Consider the following 22,981-nt stretch of genomic DNA (forward strand, 5'->3'; position numbering starts at 1 on the left):
TGATAGGACATGTTCTGAGGCATCAAGGGATCACCAATTAAGTGTTAGAGGGCGGTATGGAAGGTAAAAATCATAGAAGGAGACCAAGAGATGAATACACTAAGCAGATTCAGAAGGATGTAGGTTGCAGTAGGTACTGGGAGATGAAGGAGCTTGCACAGGATAGATTAGCATGGAGAGGTGCACCAAACCAGTCTCTGGGCTGAAGACCACAACAACAACACAACTGTATTGTACAGATTAGTAAATTATAAAACATTTTGGCACTGTCATCATGTAAATTGTGCTGGTATCATGTCTCAAGATCTTTCTGCATCAAAATCAAACAGTGTAATCTCCAGGTTGGAATATGAACAATACTAGAAAAAAGATAGACTGTTACTCACTGTGAAGATAACCCATTGAGTTTTATGACAGACACAACAAAAAGACTGAATAGCGTTTCATGTGACAGTCACATTCCTGTTGGAGTTGCTGGTGGTGGAGGTCATGTGTGTGTGAGGTGTGCTTGCTTGTGTAAATGTGTGTGTGTTTTCTTTTCTGAGTAATGCATTGGTCAAAAGCTATAATGCGTAACAGTTTTTTCATTGTGCCTTTTTGCAACTCAATGGGCAATCTATTCTTTTCCTAATATTGTTGCTACATCAGAAGTAATATGTTCTGCAGAACAATTCATACACAGCTGCTGAAACTGTGTTAGCATTAAATTGCACATTGTAATTTGAAAGTAATTTGTATATTAGTTAAAAATATTGTTACAAAAAGTTGTATGGTATAATTTCTCACAAAGTCTGTAAAATCCATTCTGAAATATTATTATGAAAAAAGATTACTTATAATATAAAGTGATTTACCATGTATGTAACTTCTTCCAAAATTATCATTTTTAATTGCAAATCAGTCAGTTATATGACAATAATTCAAAATAATATAAAGTATTATCATAATATTATTTAAGTTCGAGAAGACCAGCCTTGCATGTGGAGTTTCAACGAAGCTCACAATTTGCAGTATTGTCTCCAGAACTGATTGCGGCCCTTGGTTTAGAGTTCAGTGGAAGGATTGAAGCAGAGACTTCAAAGGATCTGTGGTGAGCAACTTCCTGGACTTGAACCATAGTTACTTTTGAATGCATTATGGGAACAGCAGTGATCAATGTCTTATAAATAATTACTATTAAAAACAGTCTTGACCACAATTTATTTAATAAGGTGACCGGTTTCGACCACTACTGTGGTCATCTTCAGACCATTGAGTAGGAACCTCTTTGTTGGAGTAGTGATTCTCCAACAAAGAGGTTCCTACTCAATGGTCTGAAGATGACCACAGTAGTGGTCGAAACCGGTCACCTTATTAAATAAATTGTGGTCAAGACTGTTTTTAATAGTAATTATTGAACCATAGTGTTGAGAACTGTAGGGTCCCTCTAAATGGGTCAGGCATGCAGTATACATCAGACTGCTACTCATGTAGCTGTATGTGGAGCACACACAAGGTTCTTTAGATTAGGTGACTCTCCATCCAATTCATGCAACAATAGCTGTAGGAAACCCAAAAGTATTGGTGTAAGAGGAAAGAAATGCCTCCCACAGATGAGAGTACTAAAATCCTTATGGTAAACTGCTGAAGCATTCACAATAAAGTGCCAGAGCTTGAAGCACTCATGAAAAGCAGTGAAGCTCATGTAACACTTGGTACAGAAAACTGGTTGAAACCTGAAATTGGTGACAGTGAGACTATTGGGGGAAAATTTAAGTGTATATCAAAAGAGCAGGCAAATGGGAAATGGAGATGGTGTATTTGTCACAATAGTCAACAAACTCAGACCCACCGAAATAGAAACTGAAGCAGCATGTAAGATTGTTTGGGCAAGACTCATTATCAGGGGGGGCATAAAATGATAACAGGATCCTACTATCACCCATCAGACTCATCTTCTGGTGTAACAGAAAATTTTAGAAAAAATTTCAGTTCACTTGTACATAAGTTCCCCAACCATACTGTAATCATTGGTGGAGACTTCAATAATTCAAGAGTCAATCGGGAAAATTAAAGTTTTGTTAGTGGTGGGCATGATAAGACATCCTTTGAAACATTATTAAATGTCTTCTCTGAAAACTAGCTAGAACAGATAGTTAGGAATCCCACTCATGATGGAAGTATGTTGGATCTAATGGCAAGAAACTGGTATCAGTGATGGTGATGCTGTCATGGAAACAGTGATTACCAAAGTACAAGCAGAAAAATATATATAAGTTTAGTAAACTAGATAAAAAACCAGTAGTGCTATATTCCAATGAGGAACTTGAAACTTTCAGCACATGGTAGGAGCATGTTGTAGAGGAACTATGACTCAAGTAGAGATGTGTCCAACTCGTTCATTCCCACGAACTACTTCATTCATTTCACTCTTTGCCGTGAAGCGTTCAGATGAAGTAGTTCATTCATGAAGTACGCTCAGCCACGATTATGCTCGCTTCACCTCGCTCGTTCAATAAAGCTTCGTAATACTTCATAATTTTACCAACAGATCACCAAACTATGCACAGTAACGTGCACACAACATTTTACGCTCTTACAGCATCTGGGTTAACTTAAATAGAGCATGGTCAAAGGGGACAAAGGAAAGATAAACAGAGAAGCCTGTCACATATAAAGAAGGTATTACATTTAATCTTGCTCGACATTTCCTCATGAAGCGCCCAAAATAGTCTTTATCTGCCAAATAAAACATTATTTGTTGTATTCATGGACTGAAAACAAGGGCTTCCAACAAAATGCAGTCCAATTTTATATTCCTTTTAAAATTTAATCCTAAATAGAGTGAGTATGTTTACCAGTGTCACAAAGTCTACATACCACATTAAGTAATTATTCAGAAGTTTTCCTGTAAATTTTATTTTTGTTGAGAATAATAACCCTCCAGATTCAAAACGTAAACTGTAACCTGTAGTCATTGGTATGATTCAGAAATAAGAAGTCAACAACAACTGCCATTTATGAGTGCTTCAATTGCTTACTAAGCTTGATGGGCAAGAAATAGAATCAACAGGAATATCTATTGATCTATCAAAAGATTTTACATTGTGGATCATAAGATTCTGCTGTCAGAGCCTGAAAAATATGGCATTCAAGGTCTGTCTAACTGTCTAACAACTGGATCAGTTTCTTGTTGAGCAATTGTAAGCAAACAACATGCATCAAGTACACAAATGTGATTCTAAAAACTGTTTCTGAACGCTTGTCAGATTATAAACTAATTAAATATGGTGTACCCCAAGGATCAGTAATGGCACCCCTTCTGTTTCTTCTGTACATAAATGATCTAAGTTTAAATATGGATGTTCATAAAAAGACTAAATTTGCAGAAGACACCACAGTTCTGTGAAAAGGGAAAAGTAAGGAATAATTATAGCAATCAGTAAACAATGTCACAAAACAGCTTAGCAACTGGGTGCAGAATAATCAGCTTGTAGTAAATAGTGAAAAAATTATTGCACTAAAATTCCACAATGCTCCAAAAAAGGATATGTACATCTCATTTGTCTCCATCAACAATGAACTTGTGGCAATTCCTATTCCCAAGGTGAACTGTTGGGCAGAGGATATCACCAACACACAGTCATTGGCACAAATGAAGCACTTTATTAATATAAACACAATGCAATGATACAAGCGAACTCATACCGGTCTGACTCCAAGATCCTCTAACCATATACCATAGTTGTTCTTATCAAAGTTGATAACCACCTGTTCAATGTTGGTGGTCAGCATAGACGCATCCCCGCCTTCTCCCTTGCTCCTCCCGGCAGTGTGGAGTATGGAGGAGGAAGTGAGGTAGTGGAGTCAAGGTCAACAAGGTGATGTGGTCAGTCAGTATGGAGCAATGTGTGTGGCAAGTTTGCCTGACCATCCACGTTGTGACTGGCCCATGAGTGGGGCATAGGTGAACCATTTCTCCTAGTGTAGTGAGATACGGAGCTGCGTAGCGACAACATGACATGGTCTTGATGCCATGTCATAGAGCACATGGGGTGGCTGTCATGGGAGACTGGAATCAACTGGTCCTACATTGAGGGAGTGTTGCACATGGCAATGGGTATGTGGATGGTGAGGTGACAGGGCTTTGATCGAGACAATGGTCCCATCTTCTTCCACATCAAAAGCAAAGATGAAGGTGTGCAGGTGTGTGATGTGATGTGTGATGTTGTCAAGCATGCAGTGATGTGAGTTAACTATGAAGACAGTGCTGTCACCCAACTGTAAGGAGAGATTGTCAACTGAGAAAAGAGAAATGTCAATGTTAAAGTGTGGAACACAGAAGGGAGATGGCAATGGAGAAGGCTCAAGACAAGCAGCCATGGAGTCATTGCAGGAGGGAGAATGTCACACATAGTACCCATAGCACTCAGACCACACTTGTTATCGGTACTGCAAGAGTTTGACAGTGAGGGTTCCAAGGGGGAAGGAGCAAAATTTGTCAGGTGGAGGAGACGCTGAGGTATCTGTGGGAGGGAGGTCATCGTCAAGCATCCAAGCTGGCTTGAGTTTGTTGATGGAGGCAGTTTGCAGCTTACCATGTAAGAGAACATTAAAGATGGGGAGGGGGGGGGGGAGGGGGGAGGAGGTGGGAGTGATGAACTACTACTTTGTGGGGGACTTACTCTGTTGGAGAGCAGACCACACAGTGTCATTGTGAAGCATTATATAGTCACAGAGATTTAAGTTTTTATGAATAAAGACACATGTAGCAGTTCACATGTGTGGAGGCAGAATGTAGACATGGGCAATGAGAGCACAGACACCTAAACTAAAATTGAGAACTCATAGGGGGGGGGGGGGGCAAGGGGGGTTTGTTTGGAGGCTTTGATGAAGTCAACAGGCAAGATCAGGGGTTCACTGCGTAGCATGTCAGCTAGAGACGTCTGTAAGTCATCCTTAAATTCTGTGCAAATACCGAGCAGGGCCCAGGGGAGGGTCACAGATGAGGGAATTGAATGACACATGAGCACTGCTTTCAGGCTACAGTGCCAGTGCTCAACTATCCCATTACTCTGGGGATTATAAGCCATAGTGCAGAACTAGTATAGGCTGAACAGTAAGTGTGTTACTATCAAAAGACACTGTTTGTGGATTCATGTAAGAGTCGAAGTCATTTAACTGTAGCCAGTCTACTGTGTAAGCTTAGGTATTAAGGCATAAATGTGTCACACAAAAACAAGATCGAATGGAAGTCGTCAGGAGTCACCAAAATGGCACCTCAATATATGGACAGGTGTAGAATATCAAATACGTGATCCATACACCGAGTAACACACATTTTATTGAAGATCTTTACATGAGACATCTGCACCTAAGCCAAGCACTGTGCTTACTCAACAGTCACAGAATGTCCACAAAATAGCTCTCACTGGTAAGCGATGTTCTTGTGGCCAATAGCCACCATGGACTATTTGCTAACAGTACAGAAGCCAAATTATTAGGACTATGGCTGTAAAGCAATGTAAAATGGAACAACAAATGTTGAATACCATAATGGAAAACTGAGCAAGACATGCTACCTTTTATGCTCATTAAAATCCTGCTGCAGTGAGTAAACAGTCATAAATGTATATCATGCCTGCTTGATGCAAACCTAGAGACTCATGCAGACCTCTGTTTAAGACTTCTGGTAGTCCTCTTTTTGCATGTATACATTATGGAAATCCCAAAGAAAGCAGGTGTTGACAGATGTGAAAATTACCGAACTATCAGTATAATAAGTCACAGCTGCAAAATACTAACGCAAATTCCTTACAGACGAATGGAAAAACTGGTAGAAGCCGACCTCGGGGATGATCAGTTTGGATTCCATAGAAATGTTGGAACACGTGAGGCAATACTGACCCTAAGACTTATCTTAGAAGAAAGATTAAGGAAAGGCAAACCTACATTTCTAGCATTTGTAGACTTAGAGAAAGCTTTTGACAATGTTGACTGGAATACTCTCTTTCAAATTCCGAAGGTGGCAGGGATAAAATACATGGAGTCAAAGGCTATTTACAATTTGGACAGAAACCAGATGGCAGTTATAAGACTCGAGGGGCATGAAAGGGAAGCAGTGGGTGGGAAGGGAGTGAGACAGGGTTGTAGCATCTCCCCGATGTTATTCAATCTGTATATTGAGCAAGCAGTAAAGGAAACAAAAGAAAAATTTGGAGTAGGAATTAAAATCCATCGAGAAGAAATAAAAACTTTGAGGTTCACCAATGACATTGTAATTCTGTCAGAGACAGCAAAGGACTTGGAAGAGCAGTTGAACGGAATGGACAGTGTCTTGAAAGGAGGGTATAAGATGAACATCAACAAAAAGCAAAACGAGGATAATGGAATGTAGTTGAATTAAGTCAGGTGATGCTGAGGGAATTAGATTAGGAAAGGAGACACTTAAAGTATTAAAGGAGTTTTGCTATTTGGGGAGCAAAATAACTGATGATGGTTGAAGTAGAGAGGATATAAAATGTAGACTGGCAATGGCAAGGAAAGCGTTTCTGAAGAAGAGAAATTTGTTAACATCGAGTATATATTTAAATGTCAGGAAGTCGTTTCTGAAAGTATTTGTATGGAGTGTAGCCATGTATGGAATTGAAACATGGACGGTAAATAGTTTAGATGAGGAGAGAATAGAAGCTTTCGAAATGTGGTGCTACAGAAGAATGTTGAAGATTAGATGGGTAGATCACATAACTAATGAGGAGGTACTGAATAGAATTGGGGAGAAGAGGAGTTTGTGGCACAACTTGACTAGAAAAAGGGATCGGTTGGTAGGACATGTTCTGAGGCATCAAGGGATCACCAATTTAGTACTGGCGGGCAGGGTAGAGGGTAAAAATCATAGAGGGAGACCAAGAGATGAATACACTAAGCAGATTCAGAAGGATGTAGGCTGCAGTAGGTACTGGGAGATGAAGCTTGCGCAGTATAGAGTAGCATGGAGAGCTGCATCAAACCAGTCTCAGGACTGAAGACCACAGCAACAAACAACAACAACAACAACATTATGTAAATCATTATATTCTGTAAAATAAATGTAATAGGTAAGGGTTGCAGATTTAAAAAAAAATAAAAATAAAAAAAAAGACTGTGATATTCAAAACAAAAATTTGTTTATGATCCATATCAAAACATCTTTGTGCCAAAACAGTACTTTCCACAGAGGAGTTAAACTTTATAACAGACTTCCTGAAAACATAAAAGAAATTACTGAGTTCAAAACATTTGAATAAATATTTAAAGTAGTGTTTACAACATAACTGTTTTTACTCTATTGAAGAATATTTAAATTTGTGAAGTGTGAATACTTAATGTACATGGTGTAATATTGTAATTTAAATAAGTAAGCAGAGGAATCACTTTCACCTGTGTACTTATAAACTGACTTGCTTAATGTCCTATGCATAAGCTGCTTTGTAGACAACAGGACCAATAAAATGTTGTCTACAAAGTATACACTTCAACTGTCCACCCATGACTAATTACTAATTCTACATTTTGGGTGCTCATTACAAACTCATTATAGATTTGTACATTTCTGACTACCAGGCAACGACTGCCTGAAGCTATGAGCTTGACACCTATTTATAGATGCAGATATTAAAAAAATTATATTTGGTAAATACAGGACTGTATATTTAGGAAGTTAATATGAAAGATGAAAAAAGACAGATACAATAAGCAATTAAGTAAACTAGTTTAATCAAAACTGTATAATTAGAAAGTGACAAAATAATAGGTACCATTTCATAGTAGGGAAGGTTTAATGTGTGCAGGGATTCCAAAAGTTTCAAGAAAGCAAAACCTTCCAAGTTGAATAACTGACAAACCAACACAGTATTTCAGTAACAGTATATACTTTTGAACACAGAAAAATCAGAGCTACCAAACTATGACACTGAATTTTGGAAATGAATTACTGACAACTTTTGTTTTCAAACATAAATAACTTCTGAAATGTAAAGTTTGTGGAAAAAGTAGAACATTTGTTGGAAAGTGGTGAATGAAGATTTTCAAATAAAACAAGTCAATCTTGGAACAAGTATTTGTTAGCATCACTTGTGTTCAACATGCATATGATCTATACGCATCGTAAATTATGAATATTTATCTAAACAAAATGTTACCAGAAGAATTAAATATACTGTGGTCTGCAGTAATCAGCTAAATACACTGTGCATAATTAAATTAAATCTAATATTGTGTGGAAAAGAATTTACTTATTTTATGAAACTATGATGTATACAATGCATGTCTAATTAAAATAAAATGAATTTAAGAAGTAGAATTATAGCAGCTGCAGCTATCTCGCCTTTATACGTATAAAATTATACAAAATTTTTTGTGTTTATTTTGGGTGAACTCAGTGAACATGTATTTTTTTTCTTCTTTCTTCAGTGTGATAATGTATTGGATACAATTTCTCATTAGCCCTTTTTCTAAAAATACATCTACATCATCCTGTTCCCAAAAGCCAGTTAACATAGCTTTCCTTGTAGGTCATACAGTTCTGACAGTTTCTTCTTTTTTGTTGATGTTTTGTGACAAACTATTAAAAATTTAGTGACTATCATCCATGCAATAGCTTCTCTTATACCAATCAGTTGCCAGATTCTCCTCAGTTCTATGTTTTGTATGACAAAAACAAGAGTGCCTCTATCAATACATATCAAATTGCATCCCTACTGAAATATAATTTCAGGAGCATGATATTTATAAATCGATGCTAAAGGGTACTTTTGTGAAGGGTTCTGGCGTCGTTAACACGAACCGTTTCCTTAATATTATAACACAATATCTTGGATTCCCATTGTATGGTAATAGTGGACATTTCTAAGAGGAGTGGTTGTAATTAAACATTTTCTTCTCAAATTTATTTGACTTCAGTACAGTAGTGCAGCCAGAGTCACAGTAAATTACAGAAAGTTTACATGCCTGTTTTTGATGAAGCTCAGTCACCATTATCAAATGTAACAAGTATGAAATAAGTCTGCTATTAATTATGAGAACCTGAAATATAAGTGACTAGCACAACAACTTTGTCATAGCAAACAGTACTGTGAATTTTTCATGTTAAATTAAACCTCATTATGCAGTAATGGCAAAGAAGCAACATCACTGCAATTGATCACTGTGTAGTCTTTATATATACAGAACATTAAAATGTTAACGTCGTATATGTTGGATAGGATCTGCATTGCACACCTTGCATAATGAACCTGACAAGTGAAAATCTTGTCTTATTACCCTTGACAATTCTGCTGTTATTCTGAAACACAGATATGAGGTGAAACCATTAACTGAAGAATCAGAAGGCACCAGCAAAAAATGAACAAAAGTCAGTTTTTGAAAAATAGTAAAATTCCCTAAAAAATGATAGATACATGTTGAGGTAAATAAATATCCTTAAGTAACAGACAAAACCTTACCTTTATGAAGTCAATGAAGTAACAACATCAATGCATGAATACTGTATATTATTATTTGTATACGTTGTCTCCAAACCAACTGGTCAACTCTGAGACAAAAATCTCCACATCTGCAAAATAAAATGCACATCAAATAATATTCTAGCCATGAAACATGAATAAAATCATGCTAATCTTTATTATAGTCTTATCTCAACATCTTGAAGTTTCAAATACATAGTTTATAATCTTGAATGCAGCACTCAATAGCACTGTGTCCAAGAAATAACTGTTTGCCTGGATGACACATATAGCCAAGGTTACCATATGTAACCATTCTCTGGTCTCTATGTGTAATGGATCTAACGTATGACCTAGGCTTAGAGTTATTTGTTTAACCTAGACCTATTACAGTTGACACATTTAGTGATGCACAAAGCTTTTTGGCCTTTCGCAGTATGTTCACCATATGTTGTCATCCACATTTACTTTGAATAAATGATCTGCTGTCATTCAGATACAAAGCTTTTTGGTCTATCTCCATATGTTTGCCACACATTGGCATCTACATTTACTTTGTTTAAATGATTTGAAGGATAACCTAGGCCTAGAACTACATTTTACAGGGTGTTTCAAAAATGACCGGTATATTTGAAAGGGCAATAAAAACTAAACGAGCAGCGATAGAAATACACCGTTTGTTGCAATATGCTTGGGACAACAGTACATTTTCAGGCAGACAAACTTTCGAAATTACAGTAGTTACAATTTTCAACAACAGATGGCGCTGCAAGTGATGTGGAAGATATAGAAGACAACGCAGCCTGTGGGTGCGCCATTCTGTACGTCGTCTTTCTGCTGTAAGCGTGTGCTGTTCACAACGTGCAAGTGTGCTGTAGACAACATGGTTTATTCCTTAGAACAGAGGATTTTTCTGGTGTTGGAATTCCACCGCCTAGAACACAGTGTTGTTGCAACAAGACGAAGTTTTCAACGGAGGTTTAGTGTAACCAAAGGACCGAAAAGTGATACAATAAAGGATCTGTTTGAAAAATTTCAACGGACTGGGAACGTGACGGATGAACGTGCTGGAAAGGTAGGGCGACCGCGTACGGCAACCACAGAGGGCAATGCGCAGCTAGTGCAGCAGGTGATCCAACAGCGGCCTCGGGTTTCTGTTCGCCGTGTTGCAGCTGCGGTCCAAATGACGCCAACGTCCACGTATCGTCTCATGCGCCAGAGTTTACACCTCTATCCATACAAAATTCAAACGCGGCAACCCCTCAGCGCCGCTACCATTGCTGCACGAGAGACATTCGCTAACGATACAGTGCACAGGATTGATGACGGCGATATGCATGTGGGCAGCATTTGGTTTACTGACGAAGCTTATTTTTACCTGGACGGCTTTGTCAATAAACAGAACTGGCACATATGGGGAACCGAAAAGCCCCATGTTGCAGTCCCATCATCCCTGCATCCTCAAAAAGTACTGGTCTGGGCCGCCATTTCTTCCAAAGGAATCATTGGCCCATTTTTCAGATCCGAAACAATTACTGCATCACGCTATCTGGACATTCTTCGTGAATTTGTGACGGTACAAACTGCCTTAGATGACACTGCGAACACCTCGTGGTTTATGCAAGATGGTGCCCGGCCACATCGCACGGCCGACGTCTTTAATTTCCTGAATGAATATTTCGATGATCTTGTGATTGCTTTGGGCTATCCGAAACATACAGGAGGCGGCGTGGATTGGCCTCCCTATTCGCCAGACATGAACCCCTGTGACTTCTTTCTGTGGGGACACTTGAAAGACCAGGTGTACCGCCAGAATCCAGAAACAATTGAAAAGCTGAAGCAGTACATCTCATTTGCATGTGAAGCCATTCCGCCAGACACGTTGTCAAAGGTTTCGGGTAATTTCATTCAGAGACTACGCCATATTATTGCTACGCATGGTGGATATGTGGAAAATATCGTACTATAGAGTTTCCCAGTCCGCAGCGCCATCTGTTGTTGAAAATTGTAACTACTGTAATTTCGAAAGTTTGTCTGCCTGAAAATGTACTGTTGTCCCAAGCATATTGCAACAAATGGTGTATTTCTATCGCTGCTCGTTTAGTTTTTATTGCCGTTTCAAATATACCGGTCATTTTTGAAACATCCTGTAAATGCAGATCTTCTACAGCAGATGACATCTAGTGATACGCAAAGCTTATTGGTGTTTCCCCTTATATCATATATTGTCTTTCATGTTTTTGTTGTGTAAAGGGTTTAATGTGTAATTTAGACTTAGGGCTACATTCTCAGCCTAGACTTTCTGCAGCTAATTACAGCTACTGATACTAAAGCTTAATCATCCTAGACCTAGAGCTATGTTCTTACTCAGACCTTCTACAGCTGTTCAAATTTAATGATACAAAGCTTATTGTTTTTTTAATCATATTTTGTACCATATACAGTTATCCACATTATAAATTTTATAGTGTTTAAACAAGACTTAGAGTTATGGTCTTTTGTTGTATGTTATACTATATATTGTCATCTACATTTCATTGCATAAATGATCTAATGCATAACACTACCTAGAGCTACAGTAAGCAATCACATTTGTCATACGCAAAGCTTATGTGTCTCTCACCATATGCTAGATTGTATAATGTCATCTACATTTGCCTTGTATAATGATCCAGATGATCTAATGTACTTACAGCTTACTGATCTTCACTACATACTATGCCATTTATTATCATCTACATTTTCTTTGTATAAATGATCTAATGTATAGCCTAGACCTAGGGCTACATTTCATAACCCAGACTTTCCACATCAGGTCACACGTACTAAGCCACAAAGTTTGTTGTTCTTTCACTGTTTGTTATACCATATTTTGTCATCTTTAAAATGGCAGCTTTGCTTTCACGTGGTAACACGAGCCACCATAGTGGGTGTAGCTGACAATGCTCAAGGAGTCACTCCACTTCACATACTGTGTCAGAGTCTGGCCCCACAGTTTGCTTTTACCACCGCAGATACAGCGAGCAGGCTGAAAAGCGTACAAGCCCATGCACATTCCCAAATGGGAACAACGGTCATCAGTAGGAGCCACCAACTGCCACAACACCACTTGGTGCCTGTTTAGAACGGATCGGACCTCAGGAAAGAAATATCTAATTCATAGTGAATCTGGTCTGAGTATTTTACTGAGGAAGTCACTCCGCTGCTGCAGGCCATGCACAGCAGTCAGCTTAGCAGCTGCTGACAATACGGAGATCCCAGTGTATGGTACACAGCGTGAAGATGTGACTGTAGGCCTGCATAGACAATTTACATGGAATTTCACAGTAGCGAATATGGTTGAGTCAATAATAGGCATTGATTTCTTAGCATATTTCACACTTTTGCCTGATGCATCTAATGCCTGCCTTGTGGACAGCCTTACTGGTCTGATAACCACCAGATATCACTGTGATACTAGAACCACTAGCATCAAGCTTTTGCAAGTAGCAGATGAAGAGTATTGCACAATTTTGCAAGATTTTCCAGTCTTAACTGGAGCAATGGGAGCACCACAACAGGTGTTTCATGACACTGTCCACCACATCAAAACTACTGATGGACCACCTGTGTCATGTCACCCACACAGATTAGTGCCCGGACGCCTCGCAATAGCAAAGACAGAGTAGAAGGAGGGAATTATTCACCCATCATCCAGTCCATGGGAATCAGTATTACACCTAGTACCTAAAAAAGGTGGAGCCTGGCATCAATGCGGTGATTATCAAGTGCTGAATGCCAGGACTATTCCCGACCGCTACCTGGTACCATTATTACATGATTGCAATCACACTGTTCACAGCTCAGCATCATTGATTGTGCAAAGGCCTACACGCAGATTCTGGTTGCGTCAGAGGACATTCCCAAGACAGTTGTAATTACACCCTTCAGATTGTTTGAGTCAAAGTTTATGACATTTGGGTTGCAGAATGCTGCACAGACCTGGAAGCAGTTTTTAGATTCCTTCTTTCATGGGCTACCTTTCTGCTTTGCATACCTGGTCTATTCCAAAACCAGAGGACAGCATCACAGTCACTTATGTGAGGTTTCTAAATGACAGGAGAAGTATGGCGTAGTTTTAAACAATGCAAAATGTGTTTTTGGCCAGCATGAAGTTGAACTTCTGGGCCACCGCATATCATCCTCTGGTTGTGCACCACTACGATAAAAAGTACCTAAAGGCCATCTTACAACTGCCAAAGCCTACCACTGTAAAAGAGCTATGCAAATACCTTGCGATGCAGAAATTTTACTAGCATCACTTACCACAACCACCGAGCAACAAGCACCATTAAATGCAGCAGTATCGGGCACAAAGGTACGAGGTAACGCTTCCATGTGGTGAAATGAGAGTATGGATGGGGTGTTCAAAGTGACGAAAGACCGCCTTGCTTAGGCTGCCCCACTCGCTCACTCAAAACTTGACGCTCCTTTCGCCTTAGTGGTTGACACCAGCCACTTTACAATCATGTCAGCTTTACAACCATGGGGTAGATGGTGCATGGCAGCCGCTGGCTTATTTTTCACATAAATTGACGCCTTCGCACCAGCGCTGGAGTGCATGTGATAGGGAGCTGTTGGCCATCTACCAATCAATCAAGCACTTCAGACCACAAGTCAAGGCATGGGATTTTGCAGTTTTTACCGATTACAAACCGTTGGTATATGCATTCAGTAAGAACAGTGATAAGTGCTCACCACATCAGTACTCTCAACTTGAGTTTATAAGCCAATTCACTATGAAATTGCAGCACATTTCTGGATTGACAACTGTGCTGGTTGACTGCTTATCCAGAGTACCTGGTGTTTCACAACCACTCAACATGACAGAGCTAGCAGTCTTGCAGTAAGGTGACCCTGAACTACAAGCAGTATTACACAACCACAAAAACTTCACTAAAATTGCAATTGGTCAACATTCCGGGTGAAACTGGCAAGGTCTACTGCAACGTACTGCACAGCAGATCACAACTGTATGTACCGACCACATTCCGCCAGACAGTGTTCAGTAGCCTCCATAACCTGTGTCACCCTAGAGTGCGCGCAGTGGTTAAGCTGGTTGTCAAAGACATTTGTCTGGCCCGGCGAGTTATGCAAAGTTGCCCGCCACATGCATGTTCCAGTAGGGGAGTTCCCAGATGTCGGCTTGTGTTTTGCTCATGTTCACCTAGACATGGTAGGACCAATGCCTCCCTCAAGCGGCCAATGCTATTTAATGACAATGATTGACAGGTATATGCATTGGCCAGAAGCAGTACCTACGGACAACATTTCAGCAGAAATACTAGCAGCAGCATTCACACCAAAATGGCTCGCCAGATTCAGTTGCCCTCTCCGTACAACAACCAACAGGGGGAGGCAGTTTGAGTATGAATTGTTCACGCAGATAGGCAAGTTCTGTGGATACTCGCACCATAAGACCACTGCCTGCCAGCCGGCTAGTAATGGCATGCTGGAAAGATGGCATCACACTTTGAAGTTAGCATTGATGTGCTACTGGACCACATGGACTTCAGCACTGTCCTAATTGGTCTGAGTACTGCATTCACACCAGACATTGAGGCTTCACCAGCAGAGCTTGTATATGGAGAGTCACTACGTCCACAGGGTGAATTCATCCATTCCCTTTTTTACATATCTTCTAAGTTTTTCTTATGTCAGCCCAGAAGCGCTACATGACCTGTGGACCTTAACATTGGTATCTGTTTCACTTGCAGTTTTACTCCTGTTCTAAAATTGCATTTCACTTCCTGCATTGCTTCTTTGATGTACAAGTATATACCACCTACAATAATGCCACAAAGAGACTCAATGGTAACGATCAATCACAATCCCTATGTACTTCACGCAAGACTGTGGACCGCATGAAATCAGTAAAAGCCACTAGGCATGGACAGCGCATGATGTTCGTGCATAAGGATCTGGACACCTGCACACACATTATGCTTCGCATGGACACCGTCAAACTGCCACTGCAACCACCCTACACTGGACCACACTGTGTGCTGCTCAGTTTGCCATTCTCATTAATGGCAAACAAGCTACAGTTTCAATGAATTGAGTTAAGCTGACCTACATGTTCAAAGAGGCGCCAACTACACTCCCAAAGAATCCAGCTTCCCATTCCGCCACTATCTCAATCACATCTACATCTACATCCATACTCCGCAAGCCACCTAACGGTGTGTGGCGGAGGGTATCTTGAGTACCTCTATCGGTTCTCCCTTCCATTCCAGTCTCATATTGTTCGTGGAAAGAAAGATTGTTGGTATGCCTCTGTGTGGGCTCTAATCTCTCTGATTTAATCCTAATGGTCTCTTCACGAGATTTACGTAGGAGGGAGCAATATACTGCTTGACTCCTCGGTGAAGGTATTTTCTCAAAACTTCAACAAAAGCCCGTACCGAGCTACTGAGCGTCTCTCTTGCAGAGTCTTCCACTGGAGTTTATCATCTCCGTAACACTTTCGCGATTACTAAATGATCCTGTAACGAAGCGCGCTGCTCTCTGCTGGATCTTCTCTATCTCTTCTATCAACCCTATCGGGTACTGATCCCACAATGGTGAGCAGTGTTCAAGCAGTGGGCGAACAAGTGCACTGTAACCTATGTCCTTTGTTTTCGGACTGCATTTCCTGAGGATTCTTCCAATGAATCTCAGTCTGGCATCTGCTTTACCGACGATTAATTTTATATGGTCATTCAATTTTAAATCACTCCTAATGCCCACTCCAAGATAATTTATGGAATTAACCGCTTCCAATTGCTCACCTGCTACATTATAGCTAAATGATAAATGCTCTTTCTTTCTATGTATTCGCAGCACATTACACTTGTCTACATTGAGATTCAATTGCCATTCCCTGCACCATATGTCAATTCGTTGCACATCCTCCTGCATTTCAGTACAATTTTCCATTGTTAGAACCTCTTGATATATTACAGCATCATCCGCTAAAAGCCTCAGTGAACTTCCGATGTTATCCACAAGGTCATTTATATATAGTGTGAATAGCAATGGTCCTATGACACTCCCCTGCAGCACACTTGAAATCACACTTACTTCGGAAGATTTCTCTCCACTGAGAATGCTGCGTTCTGTTATCTAGGAACTCTTCAATCCAATCTCACAATTGGTCTGTTAGACCATATAATCTTACTTTGTTCATTAAACGACTGTTGGGAACTGTATCAAACGCCTGGCGGAAGTCGAGAAACACGGCATCTACCTGGGAACCCGTGTCTATGGCCCTCTGAGTCTCGTGGACGAATAGCGTGAGCTGGGTTTCACACGATCGTCTTTTTTGAAACCCATGCTGATTCCTACAGAGTAGATTTCTAGTCTCCAGAAAAGTCATTATACTCGAACATAGTGCGTATTCCAAAAGTCTACAACTGTTCGATGTTATAGATATAAGTCTATAGCTCTGCACATCAGTTCGACATCCCGTCTTGAAAACGGGGATGACAATGTGCCCTTTTACAATCTTTTGGAACGCTACGCTCTTTTAGAGACCTATGGTACAGCGCTGCAAGAAGGAGGGCAAGTTCCTTCGCGTATTCTGTGTAAAATCGAACTGGTATCCCAGCAGGTCCATCGGCGATTTTAATTGTTTTTCTATCCCTCTGTCATCTATTTTGATATCTATCATTTTCTCATCTGTGCGACAATCTAGAGAAGGAACTACAGTGCAGTCGTGCAGTCTTCCTCTGTGAAACAGCTTTGGAAAAAGACATTTAGTATTTCGGCCTTTAGTCTGTCATCCTCTGTTTCAGTACCATTTTGGTCACAGAGTGTCTGGACATTTTCCAAATTATCCTTCAGGTGCTCAGCCACAACAGCTGCTGAGCCAGGGGGCCTATAGAGACATCCAACTACCATGTCTGAGCCTGCTTTAACCGTGACCTTCACCCAAATTATTTCACATTTCGGATCTCCGTCAGTTTCCTTCGATACTATTGCACTTTTTATCGCTATAAACACGCCTCCCCATTCACTGTCCAGCCTGTATCTGTGGTATACATTCCAATCTGAGTTTAGAATTTCATTACTGTTTACATCTGGTTTCAGCCAACTTTCTGTCCCTAGTACTATGTGGGCACTGTGACCGTTTATTAGTGAGAGCAGTTCTGGGACTTTTCTATAGACACTCCTGCAGTTTACTATTACCACATTAATATTGTCATTCCCTGTTGAGTTTTGCCTACTGCTACCTTGTCGCGTCTCACGAGGCATCTTGTCGGGCCTAGGGAGGGAATTCTCTAATCTAAAAAACCCAAGTTCTACGAGAGGTCAGGATTGAAACAAATCTTCAGTTTAGGAAAGAAATTAAACAGCACAATTCTAGCACATTGGATCACCAATCACAGCTATCAATTATAAATTTTCACCAATCACCAGAAATTTTATCTCCACCAAGTTGTATCTCAGTCCTAGGTAATTGCATTGATGAATTAAAGTCACCCAACCCAGTTGACATAATCTGCCTCTCTGAACACCATGTGACCACTGGTATAGGAACTAGGCCTAAGCACAATGAGAAACTCAGACAGGAGAGTACTGCAAATGTTAGAATAAGGAAAGGTTCTCATAAAAGTATAATTAAAAATAATGTAAGTATATTTCATCAAAATATTGGGAGTTTAAAGAATAAAGTAGATGAGCTTCTGGTTTGTTTAGAAGATTTAGAAGCTGAGAATGAAATAGATATACTATGCCTGTCTGAGCATCACATTGTTACTGATATGGATAAGGTAAATGTAAGTGGTTATAAGCTCTCTGCACATGTAATGAGAGAAAATATGGAGAAAGGAGGAGTTGCCATATATGTCAAAAGTTATCATTGTGCAAAAAGTATAGAAACAAAAAAGTTTTGTGTAGAGAAACATATAGAAGCATGTGCCTGTGAGCTTAAATTAAATAAAGGCACATTTATAATTGTAACTGTATATAGGTCCCCATCAGGAAATTTTCATTTATTTCTGAAAAATTTGGACTCCTTGTTGTGCTATCTGTCAGACAGGGGGAAGCAAATTATTATTTGTGGGGACTTCAATGTAGATTCTCTGAAAGAGGGTAATAGGAAAAATGACCTTGAAGTATTACTCGGTTCTTTCAATTTGACACCCGTTATTGATTTTCCTACTCGGGTGGTAAAGGATAGCAGCTCACTGATAGATAACTTCTTTATAGACCAAGATAAGTTTAACCAGATAAATGCTCAGCCTGTTGAGAATGGTCTTTCTGATCATGGTGCACAGCTAGTTACAATATATGACATAGCTCCATTCAGCAATACTAAACAGTCCTCCAAAGTAGTACGTTCAGTCAACGATTTAACAATTGCAAATTTCAGGGAAAGCCTACAGCAGTTAGACTAGGATGAGGTGTACCGTGAACCTGATGCCAATTTAAAATATTATTTATTTCATGACATTTTTGTAAATGCATTTGAAAACAGCTTCCCCAAGAAAATAGTTAAATATACTCGTAAGAAACCTTGTAACAAACCATGGCTTACTGAGGGTATAAAAATATCTTGTAACTGGAAAAGGGAAATGTATCTGACAGCAAGAAAGAGTAGTGACCCAGAAACTATCAAAAATTATAAAAACTACTGTGTTATATTAAGAAAAGTTATTAAAAAATCCAGGAGTATGTGTATCATGTCTGAAATCAGCAACTCTGATAATAAAATTAAAACAATTTGGAATATTATTAAAAGAGAAACAGGTCAATCAAGAGCAGAGGAAGACAGTATTACCATCAAATTGAATGAAAACTTTACGAACAAAAAGTCAGAAGTTGAAAATATTTTTAATAATCATTTTCTAAATGTTGTGGATATAGTAGGATCCAGGTGTTCATTAGAAGATGCTAGGCTGTTAATGGAAGAGGCCATACCTATGCAATTTGATACAATTGAAATCTCACCCACTTCTCCCTCTGAAATTAGGAAAATAATAAACTTGCTTAAAAGCAAACACTCACATGGAATTGATGGCATTTCCAGCAAAATACTAAAAGCTTGTTCTCAACAGATAAGTAAGATTCTCAGCCACCTGTGTAATAGCTCTCTGGAACAGGGCATTTTCCCTGATAGACTGAAATATGCTATTGTTATACCTTTGCATAAAATGGGGGATAGATCTGATGTCAACAATTACCATCCAATCTCCCTTCTAACAGCTTTATCCAAAATTTTTGAGAAAGTAATGTATTCAAGAGTAGCTTCACATATCTGTAAAAATGAAGTACTAACAAAATGTCAGTTTGGTTTCCAGAAAGGTTTTTCAACAGAAAATGCCATATATGCTTTCACCAGTCAAATTTTGAATGATCTGAAAAACCGAACACCACCCATTGGGATTTTTTGTGATCTCTCAAAGGCTTTTGATTGTGTAAATCATGAAATTATGCTAGACAAGCTCAAGTATTGTGGCATGAGTGGGACAGTGCACAAATGGTTTAATTTGTACCTAACTGGAAGAGTGCAGAAAGTTGAAATAAGTAGTTCTCGTAACATGCAAAGATCAGCACATTCCTCAAACTGGGGAACTATCAAGAATGGGGTTCCACAAGGGTCAGTCTTGGGTCCTTTGTTGTTCTTATTATATATTAATGACTTGCCATTCTATATTCATGAAGAGGCAAAGTTAGTTCGCTTTGCTGATGATACAAGTATAGTAATCACACCTGAGAAACAAGAATTAACTGATGAAATTGTCAATACTGTCTTTCAGAAAATTACTAAGTGGTTCCTTGTAAATGGACTCTCACTGAATTTTGATAAGACACAGTACATACAGTTCCGTACAGCGAATGGTATGATGCCATTAATAAATATAAACCTTAATCAGAAGCATATAGCTAAGGTAGAATATTCCAAATTTTTAGGTATGTCCATTGATGAGAGATTAAATTGGAAGAAACACATTGATGATCTGCTGAAACGTTTGAGTTCAGCTACTTATGCAATAAGGGTCATTGCAAATTTTGGTGACAAACATCTTAGTAAATTAGCTTACTACGCCTATTTTCACTCATTGCTTTCATATGGCATCATATTTTGGGGTAATTCATCACTGAGGAATAAAGTATTTATTGCACAAAAGCGTGTAATCAGAATAATAGCTGGAGTCCACCCAAGATCATCCTGCAGACATTTATTTAAGGATCTAGGGATATTCACAGTAGCTTCTCAGTATATATACCCTCTTATGAAATTTGTTATTAACAACCAAACCCAATTCAAAAGTAATAGCAGTGTGCATAACTACAATACTAGGAGAAAGGACGATCTTCACTATTCAAGATTAAATCTAACTTTGGCACAGAAAGGGGTGAATTATACTGGCACTAAAGGCTTTGGTCACTTACCAAATAGTATCAAAAGTCTGACAGATAACCAACAAGTATTTAAGAAGAAATTAAAAGAATTTCTGATTGACAACTCCTTCTACTCCATAGAGGAATTTTTAGATATAAATTAAGAAAAAAAAGAAAAAAAAAAAACAAAACAAAAATATTAAAAAAATAAAAATAAAAAATAAAGAAAAACAAAAAACACAAAAAAATAAAGTTGTTATATTAACTTAAGTATGTTGTTAAATTAACCTAATTATGTCATGTATTGGAAAATTCGACTCGTTCCACATCATTACGAAATATCGTATTCATGACCCATGGAACTAGTATTAATCTAATCTAAGCTAATCCAATCTAATCTGTACAATGTCCTCAATGCGTTGCAAGCGCCAAACGTAGTCAGAACAGTGTTCTGTGTAGTATGTGTTCAGTGACTCGAACTTGTTGGTGTTCGTATGGTGGGTACTTTCGTAACCAAGGTAGCCGAAGTATTTGGAATTCTCAAGAGGCAGCGTATCAAAGATTTATACCGCACACAGGGAAAACATTATCCGCAAGTCACAACGCGAACGAAAGTGCGTGTTGAGTGATCGTGACAGTTACTGAAGAGGATTGTGAAAAAAAATATGAGGACGACAACTGCTAAATTCACTACAGGACTGATTGTCGCTTTCGCGAACCCTTTCAGCGCCAAAACAACACGAAGAGAGCTCCACAAGCTGGAAACTACAGCGCGAGCTGGAATATCAAAACCACTCACCTGTGGTACACATGTTCTGAATAGGAAAACGTCGTGTCGAAGCCATAAAATCTGGACTGTGAAGCAATGGAAGGAAGTCATTTGTCCGAACGAATCACACTGTTCCGCCTAGTTTATGTCCCAAGAGTGAAACATGGCGGAGCTTCAGAGATGATTTGGACAGCCACATCGTGATATTCCGGGGCCCTCTTGGTTATTCTGCAAGGTCGCATTCCTCTCTAGGATTATGTTACCATTTTGGCTGATCAGGTCCAATATTTGTTCCTCAATGTGATGCTGTATTCCAAGATGACAGCAGCCCTGTTTACACATCTCGCATCATCCAGGACTGGTTTTGTGAGCATGAGCATTTGTCACATGGCCACCACAATTACAAGATCTTATAAGGGGGTTGTTTGTGTTCTTGCCCTGGATGATAATTAGACGAAATATTTGTCAGGATTTGTAAGCGATGGGTCCTTGAGGTACGCCAATACGCGAACACGAGTAGTAAGTTTAAACAGTTTTATTAACAAGGGGTCGTTACAAAACACGCACGCTACGCGCACCCATCATCACTGTGTCTGACATCCTAATTATGATCGTATCGAAAGGCTCCATGGTGAGCTAAGAAAAGAGACTTATTCGTGCCCGTGGCCAGGCTAGCGAATACAGCGTGCTGCGGACGGCGGCAAGTCGCTTACTACTCGCGTCGCATTTCGGCCGGAAGTGCGTATACTGACCAAGCAAATCTCAATATTATTGAGCTTTGTGGTCTATTTTGGAGAGAAGGGCGCGTGTCACCATTCATCTCCACAACTGTTACCTGAACCTGCCACTATTTAGCAGGAAGAATGGTAAAAGGTTCCGATGAAAAGCATCTAGGACTCAAGGACGTTTTGAGAGCCAATAATTTTCCTACACCATGTTAGGCACGGCAATGTGTTGTGTTTTTGCTGTTTCCATATTTTTGCCCTCTCTCTGTGTCTCAGCAGTACATTCATGGAAACAATATAAATATTTCACCTAAACGAACTAGTAACATAGAAGACAGTGGGTCCTGAGAAAGTTGTGCCTTCTAGTCATTGTCAGTTATGTTATAGACAGTTGATTTTTAACTCAGAATAACCATATGTGTCTAAAACCTGACAGTGTACTTGCCGTTGGCCTAGACTCACAAAATTTGGCAAGAAACGAGGCTTCACAGTACAAGTAACGGAAGAAAATCCGAAAACTTAATTTTTGATTATGTCACACGAAAAAAATATTTCTTTTGACATTTGTTATCCGACGTCAAACTTGAAATTAAAACAATAAGTAATTCTGCATTCAGGCTGACGGGATCGCAATGGTAAAAGTCAAACATCAGGCAAGG

General features: G+C 39.3%; 1 long non-coding RNA gene across 1 annotated transcript; it reads right to left on the bottom strand.

Annotated features, from left to right (window-relative positions):
- Nucleotides 1-9,181: 9,181 nt before the first annotated feature.
- On the bottom strand, nt 9,182-21,710 carry LOC124794699. The gene is made up of 3 exons (XR_007016598.1): nt 21,628-21,710; nt 9,462-9,571; nt 9,182-9,301 (listed from the first exon to the last, which is right to left on the bottom strand). It is a non-coding gene; the product is annotated as an uncharacterized LOC124794699 (long non-coding RNA).
- Nucleotides 21,711-22,981: the final 1,271 nt, after the last annotated feature.

This window comes from Schistocerca piceifrons, chromosome 4 (assembly GCF_021461385.2).
Source record: "Schistocerca piceifrons isolate TAMUIC-IGC-003096 chromosome 4, iqSchPice1.1, whole genome shotgun sequence".
NCBI lineage: Eukaryota > Metazoa > Arthropoda > Insecta > Orthoptera > Acrididae > Schistocerca > Schistocerca piceifrons.